Source organism: Hibiscus syriacus, unplaced genomic scaffold (assembly GCF_006381635.1).
Source record: "Hibiscus syriacus cultivar Baekdansim isolate YM2019G1 unplaced genomic scaffold, ASM638163v2 tig00116937_pilon, whole genome shotgun sequence".
Lineage (NCBI taxonomy): Eukaryota > Viridiplantae > Streptophyta > Magnoliopsida > Malvales > Malvaceae > Hibiscus > Hibiscus syriacus.
In genome coordinates this window covers 242,379-263,717 of record NW_024063475.1, presented here as the reverse complement: position 1 = coordinate 263,717, position 21,339 = coordinate 242,379, and the positions used below count along the sequence as shown (strand labels likewise).

The 21,339-nt window shown below is 34.7% G+C and overlaps 1 pseudogene; it reads left to right on the top strand.

The window, feature by feature from the left end:
* The first annotated feature begins 19,053 nt into the window (after positions 1-19,053).
* LOC120187998 lies at positions 19,054-20,849 on the top strand (annotated as a pseudogene).
* Positions 20,850-21,339: the final 490 nt, after the last annotated feature.

The window sequence follows — 21,339 nt, the reverse complement described above, 5'->3', positions numbered from 1 at the left end:
AAGTCCGTTTTACCAAATTCACACCCAGTAAGTCGTTTTTCAGTGATTTACCTTCGAATTCATTATGGTTTCTCGGTTAAGTTTAGTTTCTAACGTAAATTTGTTTGCTATGTATCCGAGGAACTATTGACATTGAATTAATGTTCAAGGACGATCGAATGGAGTTTAAATGGTCGATCAATATGGCATGAAAATCGGGGTAATACTTTACTTCCTTTTGTATGGTTTTCGGAACTCATTGATAAATGGTAAATGCATGAATGGAAATAATTGGTTCATTAGGGTAGTTAACTATCTTTGGACTCAAAGAGAAATTGGATTAAGGATGAAACACTATATAAGACTCTAACGACTCGAAAAAAAAAATTGATAGACTGATCGGAAACAAAACTCAGTTTATTGAATAAATTAGTAAATCAATCAATCTCAGAACGCGGAAATTCTGATTAATCTAATTAAAGATTAAATGATCGAAATATTTGGTTAAGAAATTACCAAAAATAACACTATAGGGTAAAATTACAAAAATACCATTATACTGAAAAAATACCCAGATATCCCCTAATGGTGAAAATAACCTCCAGTGATCAAATGAATAATATACTATGAATTCTAAAAGAAGTATAATACTTTCAAGCCTAAGTTAACAGAAGTAATACCACTGATAGAATTGAATGAAATGACAATAATACCCTTCATGAGTAAAAAAATACTATGGATGAATATGATAATGGAGACATATTGAGAACTTAAATTATGATCCACTTGAATCTAGGAATCATCGATTAAATCTTGATTTAGTTGGAAAGATCTTAATGAAGAAAAGCACTAAAATACCCTTAAATCACAAAATAACTAAAATACCCCTAAAGAGTAAAATAATCTAAAATATCTCTAAGCCATGGAATGACTAAATTATATGACCTAGTTCAATTGAATGGAAGAACTGTATGTATCCAAATTTCATAGATGACCAAATTACTCTAGAAACTCTGAAGTGACTGGATATGCTTGACTACTAAATGACCTAAGTAATCTCAATGACTTATGATTAAGTGGGCGACTTGGATAAGTCTGGAAACGCTGATAAACTTACATGATGTGTTGTCCCTAAGGGTTTTGAACCATGAGTCAAGTATGTTGACATTTCCTAATGTCATTGTAATGTAGATATGAAATAAAGACCATTGGAATAGTTGCTTGTCTCACTAAGATCCATTCAACGATGACTCTGAAAATGATCAATTTAAAAAATGTTGTTGGTATTAAAGAGTGAAGGCTCTTGAATTGCAATGATTTGACCAGTTGTCAGGTATCATTGTTTGGATTTGTACAGTTCAAGTAAATTGGATATTTCGATAGATCAACATAAATCGTAAATGCCCTAAATCTTCGTTTCTCCCTTATTAGCTCAAAACACTAAGAATTCTCCAAGAACCTAATGTCCAAAATGCATATGATTTCTTGGATAATGAAATTACTCATTTCATATATGAAAACTGGAGTAGCTCTGATGCAAAGGATTTTGAATACATTTCTGATTGCATAGTGTCTCCGAAAAATATATGAATACTATACGATCATGATAAACCACGTTCTAAATAACTGATGATTCTATCAGCTAATAAACTCTTTTGATAGTGATTCTAAAATTTTGATATTCTAGCAGTATACTGAAGATCCATGTTTCCCTTCCTGATAAGATTATCAAGTACCTCTGAATAATATATGGAACCTCGAGTATGTTCCTTGATCATACGTATGTTTTCTATGATTTTAAAAGCACGCCTCTGTTATATGAAATACAGGCTGACCTCTGATTTCTATTTTAAACATAGATATTTGTTCTAATCTCTGATTTCTTATATGATCTATGACCTCTGCTCTGATTTTTTATCTCTATTTATAGACTAGAATTATTTTTATATTGGTATTCTGAGACTTTGGTATGACTGAAGACACTGGCATGTTTAGTCGCTGCTGGTAATTACTTGTATAGGTTCAACACCAACTGAAAATTTCTTATGGAACTAAGGTGTGTTCCCTGGTCATACGAATGTTTTCTCTGATTTTAAAAGCATGTCTCTGTTATCTGAAATACAAGCTGACCTCTGATTTCTATTCTGAACTTTGATATATGTTATGATATATGATTTTCGATATGATCTATGATCTCTGCTCTGATTTTTATCTCTATTTACAGTCTGACATTATTTTTATACGGGGTACTTTGGGCTCTGGTATAACTGAAGACACTGACAGGTTCAATCGCTATTGGTAATTCCTTGTATAGGTTGAGCACTGAATGATAATTTCTTATGGACCTAAGGTGACTCTTGGGTGGGCTCTTGGGCCTAGTGGGCCTAGTGGTAAAACCTTATAGACCCTAAGACACTCCCTTAGGGATAACACCATTGCTATGTGCTTTTTGGGTAAGACCTCATGGACCTGAGGGCACTCCACTCAGCTGGGTACCTATGCTTCGGCTAGGGTAAGACCTTATGTACCTAGGTGCTCCCTTAGATTGGCTCCTATGCTCTTTTGGGCCAAGGGTAGGTCCTTATGGATGCAGTTCTAGGGAACTGCATATTAGCGTTCAGTTGGAGGGTTTTACTATGACTTTTGAAAAATACGTTTTAAACTGCTATTGTTTTAAAATGATTTAAAATGATCCGTACATTTTCACTGGTTCTGTGGGAACAAACTATATACCCTTTTCTAATATCTTGAACCTAGTCCTCCAAACGTTTACTCTAAACTGGAAGCTTCTTGTCTTTTACTACCTAAGATATCAGTGGGACCTTAGCTTAGCATAAAAACTTGTATACATCTGAATCAACAATAAAATTTTATGGCTTTCCATTGATGTGAATGTCCTTCAGCATCATCTGGTAGTTTTGTATTACTGATCTTTCCAAAGCTCACTCTATTACTTACTTTATTAGGTTACAGGGGTTGTATAAACCCTAAAAATATGGCAAAATCATCTCATAGGTCCTCCATTTTTTGATAATTTATGAATTTGGATATGAATTTAATCAAAATTTTACTTTGATCACTGAATTTAATTAAAATTTCAATTTATTCATCGGCAAAAAATTTAAGAAAATTTTAGGCCCTAATTTAGGGTGTGACACTCTAACTGAGCCAATACATATAGATTCCATGATTTCACATATTTTTCCTACCCATTCAAATCGATATACATAAACATACACATGGAGACTCGATTATGTTTACACTCACCTGGTTCTGATTTAATGGATTGAATATGTAACTGTAGCTTTTCCTTTAATTTTAGGGATTTCCACCAATTCTTCTTTAAATATAAAAATTTAAAACATAAATTTGAGAAATAATCATCATCAATTGTAAAATAACATATGAACCATAATTATCCAAACCCCAATTGAATCAAAATTAAGGGTTTAGTTGCACAAGCTTGATGATGAAGCAAATATAATCAAAAGGTCGAACTAAGCTTAGGCTTATCAAATTTACTTTCAATTTGAATTTTTTGTGAGATAATTTAATGTTTCATAGTTGTTTATATCTTAATAAAAGCTTAGACTTGTCTATTTTTTTAACCTAGGGTGATTATAAGGTAGTATCTGTTAATAATTGAATCCAAACGCAACTGCTCGAAACCATAACCTCTAGAGAGAACAACATTCCCTTTTACTACCGAGATCCCTTGATGAAGTACTTTATTAGTTTATATGGGAATTGGTTGTTAATAATTGAATTGTATAAATAGTGATATAATTCTAAGAGTGGAGTTTAATAGAGAAGAATATTTTTTTCAGGTCACAATGAACTTTGTTGATCTAAATCGTACATTTAATGATTAAGGTTGCTAATTAAACGTGTAAAGTACACAAATGGTCCCTTGACTATTAAAAGTTATAAAATGGTTCTTCGACTATTGGAAGTTGCTTTGTTGAGTCCCCGACTATTAAAAATTATAAAATGGTAACCTAACTATTCATATGTTTTAAGCTCTTCATTTTTTCGTTAAACAATTGATGACAATATGAGTTAGATGTTAACATAATGACTTACATATGCTAAAATCTGATTCCAAAATCTTAAAGGACTATCATATCTCAGGTACCTAATTAGCATCTAGCTTAGATGATTGTCATTTTTTATTGAAAAATGACGTGTGTGAAACATATGAATCGTCAGATGACCATTTTCTAATTTTTTATAGTCGATGGACTCAACAAAGTAACACCCTATAGTCAGAGGACCATTTGTGTACTTTACCCTAATTAAATTTGGTTACCATCGAAATTTACTTCATATTTATTAATATATTTTTCCTTTCTTCCATTAACTTGAGCTTCTTTTGGTATTGAGTGTGAATGTTCAAAAATTAGCTTTGAATTTGGTAGGAAGTCATCAAAATTAGATTCCACATTATAAATCATAAATTATACAAGGGATTGAGAGGTGAATTAGTTCTTGTTTTATTTTACAAGAATGGCATTAAGACCGTCTCAACTTATTATATATTCTCAACTAAAAAACGTACGCTTAAATCAAATAATGCAATAATTTTTATTTATTTATAAAGTTATAATAGCAACTCAATTTTATTTAGGGTAAAGTACACAAATGGTCCTTCGACTATATGACAATGTTTTATTGGGTCCTCGACTAAATGCCATTGTTTTGTTGAGTCACCGACTATTAAAAATTATAAAATGATCACTCGACTATTTATATGCTCAAAACTCATCCTTTTTCGTAAAAAAGTTTACAGTCGTCTAAACAAGATGTAATCATGTTGGCCGGGTATGATAAAATCTAATCCCAAAATCATTTAAGCTGTATTTTTTGGATCCATTCTCTGTTTATATTATGTCATCGAGTCAATGCTTAAAAGCAACGAAGGTGTCAATAGACATCATTAAAATATGATTTTATCATATTCTAGTCATAATGTTAATTTTCAGCTCTGACGAACATTAAGTTTTTTTTTAACATAAATTCATGAGTTTGGAATGTACGAATAGTCGGGTGACCATTGTTTAGCTAACAAAACATCATCATATAATCGATGGAGCATTTTGTAACTTTCAATAGTTAGTGGACTTAATAAAGTAATGCCCTATAATCGGGAGATCATTTGTGTACTTTACCCTTTTATTTATAATAATAAATTATTATTATTCGACATTATTAATATTTAAATTAATTTTACAATATAGCAAATTTTTAATAAAGTTAATTAATTTGAAAGATTAAAAAAATAAACTATTTAAAAGAAGGGTATATTACATAGTTCCTCACTAAATTGTACTCTCTCTCCTATTTTGCTCACCGTATTTTCAATTTTTCTAATTTACTCACTGAAGTTTCAAATTGCTTTTGTTTTGATCACTCTAAATTATTTTATTATTATTTCTATATGATGTGGCATATTTTTATTACTATTTAATTTAAAAAATTATAAATAAAATAAAATAGAAGGTGATCGAACACCATCTTTTGCTTTTATTTTATATTTTTAATTATTTTAAATTAAATAAAAATAAAAAATGCAAATTCATTCAGAGTGATCAAAACATGACCAATTGGAAAGTTCAGTGAGTAATTAGAAAAATTAAAATTTGATGAGTAAAATAGGAGAGAAAGTATAGTTCAATAAGGAACAATGTATTTTACCCTTAAAAGAATGAATATGTGTGTTGTGATTTGAGTATGTGTGCTAAAATATAAAATCGGAATTAGTTTGGGGTGCGGAAAGCCCGCTCCAATTTAGAAAGTCGCATATCAAAAGTTAGTTAAAAGAAAAGTGTAAGGAGATGATGTTGCAAGCCAAGGCCAACAATCATTTAATAAGGAAAATTGCAGAGAGAAATGTGAGAGAAGAACAACAAACACCCATTAAAGCAAGAGTTTGATATCAACGTCATTCGCTTTCTAACGGTGCCTAAGCAATGAAGAGAGCCCTTTTTTGACCCCTTTTTTCATTCTTCTAATCTTTTCTTTTGGGTTTTCGTTGTGTTTTGTTGATTCTTCTTTCCTAGTTTTGGCTTTCAGGTTTTCTCCCTTCTGGGTGTTTATCTCCCTTAGTTTCGATCTTGTTTTCGAATAAGATACCCACAAAAATGGGGTTATGAAGAACCAGATTTATGACTCTTCCTCCGTTGACATGGAAAGCTCCCCTCCTAAACCCACGCCCAAGATGATTTATCAAGCTTGGCAAGGGAATAATGTATTTTTCTTCTTTAATTCTACTGCTTTTTTGCTTCATAGGTACACAAAGCAAGGTATTTTCTGTTGTATGTCGGGTATTTTTAGGCATGTCATCCTTTAAATAGGAATGTATCTATCATGTTTTTCACTAATGATAATTCAAGATGTATTATAACAAAGTTGAACCTAATTAGCTTATGAAATTATGTTTCATAGGTACCCTAATGCAAGGTATTTTATGTTGTATGTCGGGTAATTTTAGACATGCCACCCTTTAAGTAGGAATGGATCTTTAATGTTTTTCACTAATGATAATTCAAGATGGATTGTAACAAAGTTCAACCTAATTAGCTTATGCAATTATGCTTCATAGGTACAATAATGCAAAGTACTTTCTGTTGTATGTCGGATATTTTTAGACATGTCACCCTTTAAGTAGGAATGGATCTTTCATGTATGTCGCTAATGATAATTCAAGTTGTATTGTAACAAAGTTGAAACTAATTAGCTTATGCAATTATGCAGGTACCGTAATGCAAGGTATTTTCTATTGTATGTCGGGTATTTTTAGACATGTCATCCTTTAAGTAGGAATGATTCTTTCATGTTTTTTTCACAAATGATAATTAAAAATGTGTTGTAACAAAGTTAAACATAATTAGCTTATGCAATTATGCTTCATAGGTACCATAATGCAAGGTATTTTCTGTTGTATGTCAGGTATTTTTAGACATGTCACCCTTTAAGTGGGAATGAATCTTTCATGTTTTTCACTAATGATAATTCAAGATGTATTGTAACAAAGTTAAATCTAATTAGCTTATGCAATTATGCTTCCTAGGTACCATAATGCAAGGTATTTTCTGTTGTATGTCGGGTAATTTTAGACATGCCACCCTTTAAGAAGGAATGGTTCTTTCATGTTTTTCACTAATGATAATTCAAGATGGATTGTAACAAAGTTCAACCTAATTAGCTAATGCAGTTATTCTTCATAGTTACCATAATACAAGGTATTTTCTGTTGTATGTCGGATATTTTTAGACATGCCACCCTTTAAGTACGAATGGATCTATCATGTTTGTCACTAATGATAATTCACGATGAATTGTAACAAAGTTGAACCTAATTAGCTTATGCAATTATGCAGGTACTGTAATGCAAGGTATTTCTGTTGCATATCGGGTAATTTTAGACATGTCATCCTTTAAGTAGGAATGAATCTTTCATGTTTTTCACTAATGATAATTCAAAAGGTGTTGCAAAAAAGTTAAACTTAATTAGCTTATGCAATTATGCTTCATAGGTACCATACTGCAAGGTATTTTGGGTTGTATGTCGGGTATTTTTAGGCATGTCATCCTTTAAGTAGGAATGGATCTTTCATGTTTTTCACTAATGAGAATTCAAGATGAATTGTAACAAAGTTGAACAAAATTAGCTTATGCAATTATGCTTCATAGGTGTCGGAACTGTCTTTCGGTTTGGGCCCCGAATTGGGCTTCGACTTGAAATAATAGGGTTAGAGTCGCCACCGACCACTTAAAAACAAATTGAGGTGGGTCGGACACCATCTTTCCTGATCTGCGTTGTACCAGAAACGTGTCGGGTTCGGGAGTCGGTTACGGTCAAGGAAGGATTAGCACCCTTGCACTGCCCTTTCGGTACCAATTAATTCGCCGGTTGTTTTAATAGTGAAAATTAAAATTATAATTATAATTTAAAATATTCGATTCAAATTACTTACTGTTGATGGGTTGAAAGTACTACTAAAAAAGGTTAAAAATATGTTAGATGGTATAATAAAAGAAATATCAAATGAAAATTAATTAAATAAATAAAACAAATAAATCAAAGAAGAAGAATGTAATGTAGCAGTAACTCATCCACTAAACATCTATTAAGTCCATGAATTTCCTTGTAATCCCAAAAATGTGTATAACATTTTATCCAGTGGATTTCTTGTTGGTCACCACATGTCCAAATTGCCAAACAGAGAAAACACCTATTCTTCTACCGAGAGATCCACGCGTCAGATGCTTTAAGATCCAGCAATTTTAAGTACTCAATTGTTCTATCAAGTATTAATATCATTTTAGACCTACCATGCATGTAAAATAGTAAGAAGCAAAACATACCTACGAAGCATTCAAACCAATAGATGTTCTCAATTGCATCCTTGAATTGTTTGATCATTGCTTCATCAAGTTCCAGTTGACAAATGACACCTTTGTCCACATCCTTTTGGAATGTTCATGGAAATGTTGCATTATCTGAGCTAACAACGGTGCTCTCTACATGTTTGATTTTACGCCTCAAAGAGTTTCATTTGTTGTTACTGCCATAACCTTCCCTTGAAAGAGTCTCTAGAGCGACCATGTTGCTATCTATCTCTTGTCGAAGCGACAATGTCCTCAGCTCCAACTTCTTTCTCTTTTCCTTGGCTTTATCCTTAAATGTCGAGTGAGTCGAAGCCAAGCCAACAACGCACAGTCCATTCGGATACCGATAAACCTACTGGTCGTTCCCTGGTTTCTTTTGGCTTAACTTTCTGAACTCAATCGTCAGGGACAATCTCGGCAGTAGCAACATGAAGGCGAAGAACTTTCGATAACGTTCAAACCCATTTAGTCTTTGTTGAAGTAATAGCCGATGGCTTCACCGCTTTCATCTCAACTTCTCCAATGATAAATGTTCATCACAAACGAGATGCGGAGAATCTAAACGATGCGGGTACAAGAATAATTGTGGAGTTGGATGCTAAATGGGTGGGTCGACACCTTGAACGTTGAACCGCCTCTGGAAATGTACTTGCAACTATACTGCAAGAGAATGTCAAACGCAAAACGGCCGCCACTTTTTAGTACGATTATTTAGAATCTTTGGAGGCTCGGGATTTCTGCATCTTTGAGCTATAACCTTCCTCCCCGTAAAGAACCCCCCTTTCCCTGCTAAATCACCCCCTTTTTTTATTTAGGAGTAGGCCTTTTAAAAGTGATGAAAGTGGTGAACATGGGGCCAATAATTATGGAGAGGTGGGTGGTGAGATTATGGACGTTGTGGGGGTATTGAAATTGTGGAGATAACAATAGAGGTTCCCTTATTTTTGGGTAGTGGATAGTGGTGGAGTAGTGGGTTTGAACATAGGTTCCTACAAAAAATAAAATAAAGAAATTATTAATAATAATAAATAAATTATAATAATAATAATATAAATATAAAACCCGGTCAAAAATGGGTGTCTACAGCTGCCCCTCTTTGCACATTCTTGTGTTAACAAGAATAGGGCAAAGACGAAAAAGACAACCAGTTTTTGTCCGGTCTTCTAAAATGTGATTGAGCTTCCTGGAATTGGGCCTTTGTCTTTTTCTCAGTTTAAAGATTTCGGCTTGAAAATTCTTCCAAAAAGTAATTCATCGCTGTTATCGAGCTGAATGAAATTGAACTCGTCAGGTCTTTGGTTGACAAATAGCCCTTCTTGCCTTGAGCTATGTTGCAAATGATGTGCCTTGGAGCTGAGTGTAATCGAACTCGAAGGTTTGGTGTTTCAAGAGAAACATTTTCAAAGGTTTTTTTTTTTCGTTTCAAGAGAAACTGTCTCAAGGGGGGCAAAATTTTGTTTCAAGAGAAACCTATTCAAAGATTGGCGTTTCAAGGGAAACTGTCTCAAGAGAGACAAAATTTATTTCAAGGGAAACTGTCTCAAGAGGGACAAAATTTGTTTCAAGAGAAACCGTCTCAAGAGAGACAAAATTTGTTTCAAGAGAAACCGTCTCAAGAGAGACAAAACTTAGTTTTGAGTACATTAGTCTTAAACGAGACGACCCCTTGTTTCGAGAGAAACGATCTAAAAGGCGATCGATAATCTACTTGTTCCTGAAGATGAATATTGCTGGTGGGTACGATTCCCTTCGTCGTGAAGTTGAAACTATGGATGGTCCCTTCGTTGTGAAGTTGAGCCTTGAATTGGATATCATTCGTCGTGAAGTTGAAATCCAATCTAAAGATGTGCTTGCTTGTGTACTTTACCTTCATCGTGAATTGAAACCGTGGATGGCCCCTCCGTGTGGAGTTGAGCCTTGAATTGGATATCCTTCGTCGTGAAGTTGAAATTGTGTTGTCTCGAGTCCAATATCCTTCGCTGTTAAGTTAAAATTGGCTCTGAAATTGGGAAATTGTTTGTTGACAACCAGTCGTCCCTTCGTTGTGAAGTTGAACTTGTGTTGTCTCGAGTCCAATATCCTTCGTTGTGAAGTTGAAATTGGCTCTGAAATTGGGAAATTGTTTGTTGACAACCAGCTGTCCCTTCTTCGTGAAGTTGAACTTGCGTTGTCTTGAGTCCAATATCCTTCGCTGTGAAGTTGAAATTGGTTCTGAAATTGGGAAGTTGTTGTTGACAACCAGTGGTCCCTTCGTCGTGAAGTTGACTTGCGTTGTCTGGAGTTGAACTTGCGTTGTCTTGAGTCCAATATCCTTCGCTGTGAAGTTGAAATTGGCTCTGAAATTGGGAAGTTGTTGTGACAACCAGCGGTCCCTTCGTCGTGAAGTTGAACTTGCGTTGTCTTGAGTCTAATATCCTTCGCTGTGAAGTTGAAATTGGCTCTGAAATTGGGAAGTTGTTGTTGACAACCAGCGGTCCCTTCGTCGTGAAGTTGAACTTGCGTTGTCTGGAGTCCAATATCCTTCGCTGTGAAGTTGAAATTGGCTCTGAAATTGGGAAGTTGTTGTTGACAACCAGCGGTCCCTTCGTCGTGAAGTTGAACTTGCGTTGTCTGGAGTCCAATATCCTTCGCTGTGAAGTTAAAATTGGCTCTGAAATTGGGAAGTTGTTGTTGACAACCAGCGGTCCCTTCGTCGTGAAGTTGAACTTGCGTTGTCCGGAGTCCAATATCCTTCGCTGTGAAGTTGAAATTGGCTCTGAAATTGGGAAGTTGTTGTTGACAACCAGCGGTCCCTTCGTCGTGAAGTGAACTTGCGTTGTCTTGAGTCCAATATCCTTCGCTGTGAAGTTGAAATTGACTCTGAATTTGGGAAGTTGTTGTTGACAACCAGCGGTCCCTTCGTCGTGAAGTTGAACTTGCGTTGTCTTGAGTCCAATATCCTTCGCTGTGAAGTTGAAATTGACTCTGAATTTGGGAAGTTGTTGTTGACAACCAGCGGTCCCTTCGTCATGAAGTTGAACTTGCGTTGTCTGGAGTCCAATATCCTTCGCTGTGAAGTTGAAATTGGCTCTGAAATTGAGAAGTTGTTTGTTGCAGTCAGTCGCCCCTTCGCTGTGAAGTTGAGCTACCACCATCAATTTTCGAATGCGCTTTTGAATTGAGTATATTTCGTTTTGAAGTTGAAATTTTACTCTAAAAGCTGTAAAAAATATGTGTGCTAAAAATGATAAATGTGATTATCTTAAGTATGTCTAAGATGCATGAGACATGAATGAGTTATGTTTTATCTCTTGGATCGAGTCCCGTGTTTTGTCTGCCAATCTGGTCCATGGAATAGATCGTGCCCCATCATCTTTTCAAGCTTGGGCTTTACAGACCTTTCATATCTGAGATTGTTCTGTTTGAAAATGTTTTTCTCATTTTTCTTGTTTTAGGACGGAAAATAATAAAAATGTTGTAAAATATTGTTCGCAAATTGTAAACGTGAGTTCAAAGAATATCAAAGGAATCAAGAGCTCTTTTAATGCTTTCATAGTTACAGCTCTTTGACAAATGTTCAAATGGATGAGTTGGATTTAGGTTGACTTCATTTCTAAGGTTTTGGTAACCCAAAATGTCATTTTTTAAAATATCGCAACATGCTTTTTCTTTGGTTTGCCATTTTAATTGGGTGCGGACAAAATGATGGAACTAGCATGATCAATTACTAGACCTTTTATTTCAGTCCTCTGAAATCTTCCATTTGTTCAAGCTTTGTAGGCTCCTCCAACAAAGGCAGTGCGAAAAATATCGGTCTAAAAATGAAATTCTTGAGTGCTCGTGTGTAGTCGACTATAACAGGTGTTCCTTAACTCCCTTAGTCCAACATTACCGAAAATTTCTTGCTCAGATAAATTTGATTTAATTTTCCATTGTCTGGCTAGCTGAATCCATAAAGCCGGGGCATTTAACCAATTGCTTTAGAGGGACAGCTTAATATTATAATCACTCTTATCAAGTTAACTGAAGGGTTCATCTCATCACAGAGTCTTCGGCCTGACAAGAGCAGTGGAGCAAACACCGAATTGCCAAGTGTCCGAGCAATGTCATGGTTTGAACGTAATCTACTCATAAGACCAGGGCTTTCAAGTTTCCTCTATAACCAATTGCCTTAGTGGAATAGCTCAGCTTTAGGGATTTAATTTCTTAAGATTGTCAAGAAGAACCTGTTATAGCCTAGGTGTTGTTGAAAGTCAAAAATTTCATCTTTAGAGTTCAATTTTCAAGCAATTGACCTAAACTGGATTCACCTACTCGACTCTTTCATTTGTAAAGATCATCATCGCATTGAACATCTAAATAAAAAACATAGTAATTGTCATATGCAAATGATGCCCCATGTTGTCCGTACCTTATGAAAGGAAAAGGTTGTATTGGTTAATTCTAAGAGCAAGGTACGATGTTGAGGATATTCTGGGTAAGGTCAAAATTCATTCAAAATTCCTTACAAAATTTGAGAAGTAATGAAAAAACAGATTCAACAGAATGCCTCAAATGATGAAATGATCTTCCCTCACTTGAATGCCCCCAAGTTGTTGAAGTCGATCTGATTCTTGTTACGTATTTTCTGTATGTCATCATACTACCTGGGGTACGGGGCTTCATGGATTTCTCTGGATATGGTGACATCACGTGTGCGTCAAACAATTGTTGTAAAGCTCCTTATATGTCATAGGATCGAAATGTTCTCATTTTTTATGAGACATGTGAATGAATGTAAAAGGGAAAAATAATACGAATGTAAAGAAAAATAACAAATGCACAATATGTGAATGCATGATGCATGAAATGTTCGAGGCATGATCCAAAATGTACCAGTTATTATAAATAATCCTTATTGGGACAAAGTGTTATGTCTTAAGAGACAAAAATATTAAAGGCATAGACCCGAACAACTTCTGATAAGTTGATCAGTCTTCTGCCTTCGTCTGTCACCGGTTGAATACCCTGTCAAACTGTTCCGGCTCCTTTGGCTAAAATGTGCAAATAATGAGCTGCTTGCCCCAAAAAAGGTCTCGAATGACTGCATCTCCGACTTTCACTCTATACCGAGCTTGTTTCTAACGAAAGTGTCATTGGAGCCCTCCATCGAGAGAAACTATCCGAAGCTTGCTTCTTGAATTCGTCAGCAATGGCATCCAGCTCAGCTAGGGTTTCACCATCTCGTTCTTGTAGTTTTCGAAAGGAGCGACCGGGTCAGTGACCTTTTCCTCGTATTGCCCCTGCAACTTTGCCTTTGAGTATTCTTTGACCACGGTTGGACTTCTGAGTTTTTTATCTCTTTGTATTATAACCCCTTTGTCCGTTAATGCAGATTATTATGTAACAAACACAATTTTAGTGGATCAACACCTCGTTTTAATGATGCGAATGATAAAAAATGCCAAAGAATAAAATGAAAGGGAGGAAAAAAGTTAGTGAGATAAGGATAATAATAAAAATGATAAAAATAAAAAGTCCTACCCCACATGATATCTACCCCACATGCTTATTATTCATACCCGGACATGATCTCTATCCCGCATGCTAATTTCAAACAAATCCTAACCGCATATTTGTCTAGTTCGCATGCTTTGAACAGAAAGTAAAGTAGGAAATAACTCAGGCATCATAGGGTTTGAAATAAGGTTTTGGGGTGGGCTCAAATTCTCCATAGTCTCCCGGTTTAGGTTCTAAAAAACGGTACTCGAGTTATCCTTGCCGGTGCCCCCTTGGACTTGCCAGACCCTTAGTTCTAAGCCCATTACAAGCTTGTGTGGACTAAGTTAAACTCGAGAGAAAACATTCCCTTATGCCCATACGGAGAATAAATTCACACGAAGACATAAGGTATATGAATCCCGAAGGCTAATTGCTAGGCCCGTACGGTGAATAAATTCACACAAAGGCGTCGCTTTCACCCCCACTTAAATAGGGTTTGGAGCTCGGGCATAGAGCGTGAGATAGAAACTTTTCAAAATTGAAATCATTGAAAAAAAAAATGTTAGTACAACTATTTATTTGAAAAATAATCAAAGGTAAATAATTGGAATCGAATAAATAAATTAAAATTAAAATTTGTAATTTTCGCTAAAAAGACAACCGAAAAATTAATTCAGGCCTGACTCACTTACCTGTCCCCAGCGGAGTCGCCAAGCTGTCGGAACTGTCTTTCGGTTTGGGCCCCGAATTGGGCTTCGACTTGAAATAATAGGGTTAGAGTCGCCACCGACCACTTAAAAACAAATTGAGGTGGGTCGGACACCATCTTTCCTGATCTGCGTTGTACCAGAAACGTGTCGGGTTCGGGAGTCGGTTACGGTCAAGGAAGGATTAGCACCCTTGCACCGCCCTTTCGGTACCAATTAATTCGCCGGTTGTTTTAATAGTGAAAATTAAAATTATAATTATAATTTAAAATATTCGATTCAAATTACTTACTGTTGATGGGTTGAAAGTACTACTAAAAAAGGTTAAAAATATGTTAGATGGTATAATAAAAGAAATATCAAATGAAAATTAATTAATAATAAAACAAATAAATCAAAGAAGGAGAATGTAATGTAGCAGTAACTCATCCACTAAACATCTATTAAGTCCATGAATTTCCTTGTAATCCCAAAAATGTGTATAACATTTTATCCAGTGGATTTCTTGTTGGTCACCACATGTCCAAATTGCCAAACACAGAAAACACCTATTCTTCTACCGAGAGATCCACGCGTCAGATGCTTTAAGATCCAGCAATTTTAAGTACTCAATTGTTCTATCAAGTATTAATATCATTTTAGACCTACCATGCATGTAAAATAGTAAGAAGCAAAACATACCTACGAAGCATTCAAACCAATAGATGTTCTCAATTGCATCCTTGAATTGTTTGATCATTGCTTTATCAAGTTCCAGTTGACAAATGACACCTTTGTCCACATCCTTTTGGAATGTTCATGGAAATGTTGCATTATCTGAGCTAACAACGGTGCTCTCTACATGTTTGATTTTACGCCTCAAAGAGTTTCATTTGTTGTTACTGCCATAACCTTCCCTTGAAAGAGTCTCTAGAGCGACCATGTTGCTATCTATCTCTTGTCGAAGCGACAATGTCCTCAGCTCCAACTTCTTTCTCTTTCCTTGGGCTTTATCCTTAATGTCGAGTGAGTCGAAGCCAAGCCAACAACGCACAGTCCATTTGGATGTCGAAACCTACTGGTCGTTCCCTGGTTTCTTTTGGCTTAACTTTCTGAACTCAATCATCAGGACAATCTCGCAGTAGCACATGAAGGCGAAGAACTTTCGATAACGTTCAAACCCATTTAGTCTTTGTTGAAGTAATAGCCGATGGCTTCACCGCTTTCATCTCAACTTCTCCAATGATAAATGTTCATCACAAACGAGATGCGGAGAATCTAAATGATGCGGGTACAAGAATAATTGTGGAGTTGGATGCTAAATGGGTGGGTCGACACCTTGAACGTTGAACCGCCTCTGGAAATGTACTTGCAACTATACTGCAAGAGAATGTCAAACGCAAAACGGCCGCCACTTTTTAGTACGATTATTTAGAATCTTTGGAGGCGTCGGGATTTCTGCATCTTTGAGCTATAACCTTCCTCCCCGTAAAGAACCCCCCTTTTCCTGCTAAATCACCCCCTTTTTTTATTTAGGAGTAGGCCTTTTAAAAGTGATGAAAGTGGTGAACATGGGGCCAATAATTATGGAGAGATGGGTGGTGAGATTATGGACGTTGTGGGGGTATTGAAATGGTGGAGATAACAATAGAGGTTCCCTTATTTTTGGGTAGTGGGTAGTGGTGGAGTAGTGGGTTTGAACATAGGTTCCTACAAAAAATAAAATAAAGAAATTATTAATAATAATAAATAAATTATAATAATAATAATATAAATATAAAACCCGGTCAAAAACGGGTGTCTACAATAGGTACACTAATGGAAGGTATTTTCTATTGTATGTTGGGTAATTTTAGACATCCACCCTTTAAGTAGGAATGGATCTTTCATGTTTTTGACTAATGATAATTCAAGATGGATTGTAACAAAGTTCAACATAATTAGCTTATGCGATTATGCTTCATAGGTACCATAATGCAAGGTATTTTCTGTTGTATGTTGGATATTTTTAGACACGTCACCCTTTGAGTAGGAATGGATCTTCATGTTGTCTCTAATGATAATTCAAGATGTATTGTAACAAAGTTGAACCTAATTAGCTTATGCAATTATGCAGGTACCGTAATGCAAGGTATTTTCTGTTGTATGTCGGGTATTTTTAGACATGTAATCCTTTAAGTAGGAATGCATCTTTTATGTTTTTCACTAACGATAATTCATAATGTGTTGTAACAAAGTTAAACTTAATTAGCTTATGCAATTATGCTTCATAGGTACCATAATGCAAGGTCTTTTCTGTTGTATGTCAGGAATTTTTAGACATGTCACCCTTTAGGTGGGAATGGATCTTTCATATTTTTTCACTAATAATAATTCAAGATGTATTGTAACAAAGTTAAACCTAATTAGCTTATGCAATTATGCTTCATAGGTGCCATAATGTAAGGTATTTTCTGTTGTATGTAGGGTAATTAGACCTGCCTCCCTTTAAGTAGGAATGGATCTTTCATGTTTTTTTACTAAGGATAATTCAAGATGGATTGTAACAAAGTTCAACCTAATTAGCTAATGAAATTATCTTCATAGGTAACATAATGCAAGGTATTTTCTATTGTATGTCGGATTTTTTAGACATGTCACCCTTTAAGTAGGAATGTATCTATCATGTTTTTCGCTAATGATAATTGAAGATGTATTGTAACAAAGTTGAACCTAATTAGCTTATGCAATTATGCAGGTACAGTAATGCAAGGTATTTTTTGTTGTATGTCGGGTATTTTTAGACATGTCATCCTTTAAGTAGTAATGAGTCTTTCATGTTTGCACTAATGATAATTCAAAATGTGTTGTAACAAAGAAACCTATTTAGCTTATGCAATTATGTTTCATAGGTACCATAATGCAAGGTATTTTCTTTTGAATGTCGGGTATTTTTAGGCATGTCATCCTTTAAGTAGGAATGGATCTTTCATGTTTTTCATTAATGATATTTCAAGATGTATTGTAACAAAGTTGAACCTAATTAGCTTATGCAATTATGCGTCATAGGTACCCTAATGCAAGGTATTTATGTTGTATGTCGAGTAATTTTAGACATGCCACCCTTTAAGTTGGAATGGATCTTTCATGTTTTTCACTAATGATAATTCAAGATGGATTGTAACAAAGTTCAACCTAATTACCTTATGCAATTATGCTTCATAGGCACCATAATGCAAGGTATTTTCTGTTGTATGTCGGATATTTTAGACATGTCACCCTTTAAGTAGGAATGGATCTTTCATGTTTGTCGCTAATGATAATTCAAGATGTATTTTAACAAAGTTGAACTAAATTAGCTTATGCAATATGCAGGCATCGTAATGCAAGGTATTTTCTGTTGTATGGGTATTTTTAGACATGTCATCCTTTAAGTAGGAATGAATCTTTCATGTTTTTCACTAATGATGATTCAAATGTGTTGTAACAAAGTTAAACCTAATTAGCTTATGCAATTATGCTTCGTAGGTACTATAATGCAAGGTCTTTTCTGTTGTATGTCGGAATTTTAGATATGTCACCCTTTAAGTGGAATGGATCTGATGTCTTTCACTAATGATAATTCAAGATGTATTGTAACAAAGTTAAAACCTAAGCTTATGCAATTATGCTTCATAGGTACCATAATGCAAGTATTTCTGTTGCATGTCGGTTATTTTAAGACATGTCGCCCTTTAAGAAGGAATGGTCTTTCATGTTTTTTACTATTGATAATTCAAGATATATTGTAACAAAGTTGAACTTAATTATCTTATGCAATTATGCTTCATAGGTACCATAATGCAAGGTATTTTGTTGTATGTCGGGTATTTTTAGGCATGTCGCCCTTTAAGTAGGAAAGGACCATTTAGGTTTTTCACTAATGATAATTCAAGATGTATTGTAACAGAGTTGATTGTAATGTTTTAGATTCAAGCTGAGAGTCGGTCTGTAGAAAATTAAGGGAAAATCGTTAGGAGAACTTCTTGGACTTTTTTTTTTTAATCAGGTGTGGACTTTGTATGAATTCCCTTGGAGCCCATTTCGAATGAACACAGGATATGTGATGAGTTTTATTTATGTACTAGTACAGAAGCTAATACCAAACTTTCTTGGAGTAATGAACAAAAGTGGATGTTTTGAATGACAGAAATTTTGTTTTGGTGCTAGAGTGTTGATGGGCCCCGATGCATCTTCACTCTTCTTAACTTCGTTTCTAATTGGATGCCCTACAATAGCATTCTGCATAAAGATGTGATGACTATGAAGGCCAATGATTCTTTCACTTTCAATAATGATCGGGGGATTCATCCTCCTTGTTTTGGTTGGTAAATTATGTACTAAATTAATTGTAGTACAGATTATCATTCTTAGATTAGGCCTTGTACACACATGAATGAATATGTTTTTGCATGCAGGATTTGTGTTTCCTGTTTATGACAAGTAGTGGAGACCTGGAATATACCTAGGAATTCAAAAGCACCCGAACCATCGTCAGATGCGGCTAACCATGGGTCTGGGCCAACAACAAACCAAACCTCAAAATCCCAAAGCTGAAGGATGTGCCATTGAAGAATGGTCAAACGGTTAAAGTCAAGTTCTGTGAAACATGCCTGTTGTATCGTACCCCTCGTGCATCACATTGTCCATCTGCAACAACTGTGTGCAGAAGTTTGATCACCATTGTCCATGGGTGGGTCATGCATTGGACTAGTAAGTTACTTTCAATTTCCTCTGTTAAGTTACTCTTTCTTTCCACCATTCCATCATTCCTTTCAACCAAGTATACCCGAACTCATTAATATCCGAGTATGAGCAGCTATATCTTCAAGGTGTGTATAAGTTGTCAATAATTAAAAAGTATTTGAGAACATACTACCTTATAATCACCAAGAAAAAGTTATACCCTAAATATTGCATGCATAGATAAAGCCAAAACTAAGCTAATAAACTACAAGCTGTATGGTGAAATAATAAGATACTCCATACAATATGATTTGCAGCGCAACTACCCTTCTTCATTTGTTTATCATCGTCCACTACATTGTGTATATATGTGTCTCGTGTTTTTGGATCAACATTCTCCGACAACCGCGGGCCTGTGGAGTGCCATGTCCGGTGATATACTATCCGTTGTTCTCATCGCGTATTGCTTCCTAGCCGTCTGGTTGTTGTTGGCGGCCTAACAGTGTTTCATTTCTATCTAATTTGGACTAACCAGGTGATTAACTTCTTTCTTAATTTAATATGCGAATCCTCTCAAACTATATTGTTTTTTTGGTTATTTAATGGCATGATGTTAAAATATCTCTGACGTATAATTAAATAGTTATTTTGATCTCTATTTTTTTTCTTTCTTTTTTTAGCATTTTGAATATAATGTTTCATTTTAAAGTAAAAAGCCCATAACGTTTGTCTAAATAATCACTTTGGTCTTTATTCTTTTCTGGAGTAGTTTAACCCCCAACTTTTCATTTTAGAATAAAAGTCCCTCTGTTTTAGAGCGTTGATCATTGTTGACTAACAGTTTCTATACATGGAAGGATTTTATTGTCCCAAAATGAAAGGCCAAACTGCTAAAAAACAAGTCATGATGTTAAACCAAATATTCTAATGTTTGATTAAATAATCATTTTGATATCTTCTTTCTTTTTTTGGGAGAGCATTTTGACCGTAACATTTCATTTTAGAGTAAAAAGACCCCTAACGTTTGCCTAAATAACAACTTTGGTCTATATTCTTTTTTCTGGAGTAGTTTGACCCCCAACATTTCACTTAGGATAAAATATCCCTATTTTAGAGCGTTGATAATTTGTTGACTAATAGTTTATCCACGGAGGGATCTTTTTATCCAAAAAATGAAACATTTAGGGCAAAATGCTAAAAAAAGAACATGTGTTAAAATGTCTATTTAATCAAACGTTTGATGTGTTTTGTCATTATACCTTATTTAATTCTATAATACTATAATTAACTAAATCTTTTATTTTATTTATTTTTTCATGAAATTTGAATCTGACCAGACAACCTACGAGAGCTTTCGATACCGATACCAGAAGAAGAAAAATCCCTTCAATAAAGATGTACTAACGAACTTTAAAGAAGTATTCTTGACAAGGATTCCACCATCACAGATCAACTTGAGGGCATGGGCCACAGAAGAAGACAACCTTCCAATCAAAGACGATAAATTTGACATGGAAATGGGGGCTAAACACATGGATGGTGTTAAATATCCAGCTCATTGGCAGAAGTTCAACTATGACAGTTTTGATAATAATTTAAAGGCCAAGGGCTGAGACTTGGATACACATAAATCCTCAAAGATGACCTTTGAATGCATTTGTTAGAGTACATATTACAAACTCTTATATACGCTAGTATAATAATTTTCCTTTATCCTATTGGTCTCTTCTCTATTTATATATTTAGTTTTATTTTGCACCTTAAATAAATGTAGGCCTATAAACGAACTGAACGAATACGAATGAGACATGTTCATGTTCATTCGTTTAACTTTAATTGAACAAACGAACACGAATAACTAAACGAACAAAAATTCTTATTTGTGTTCATTCATTAAGGAATATAACTTGTTCAGGTTCGTTCATTAAGGAATATAACTTGTTAATGTTCTTTCGTTAAAATGATAAATGGATACAAACAAACGAACATAAACGAACACAAGCGAACATAATCGAACGAATATAAAATTAATTGGGTTTATATTTAAGAATAGTTTTTTATTTTCAAATAATTTTAGGATTTATATTTACTTTAATTGATTTAGATTTTTTTTATTTAGG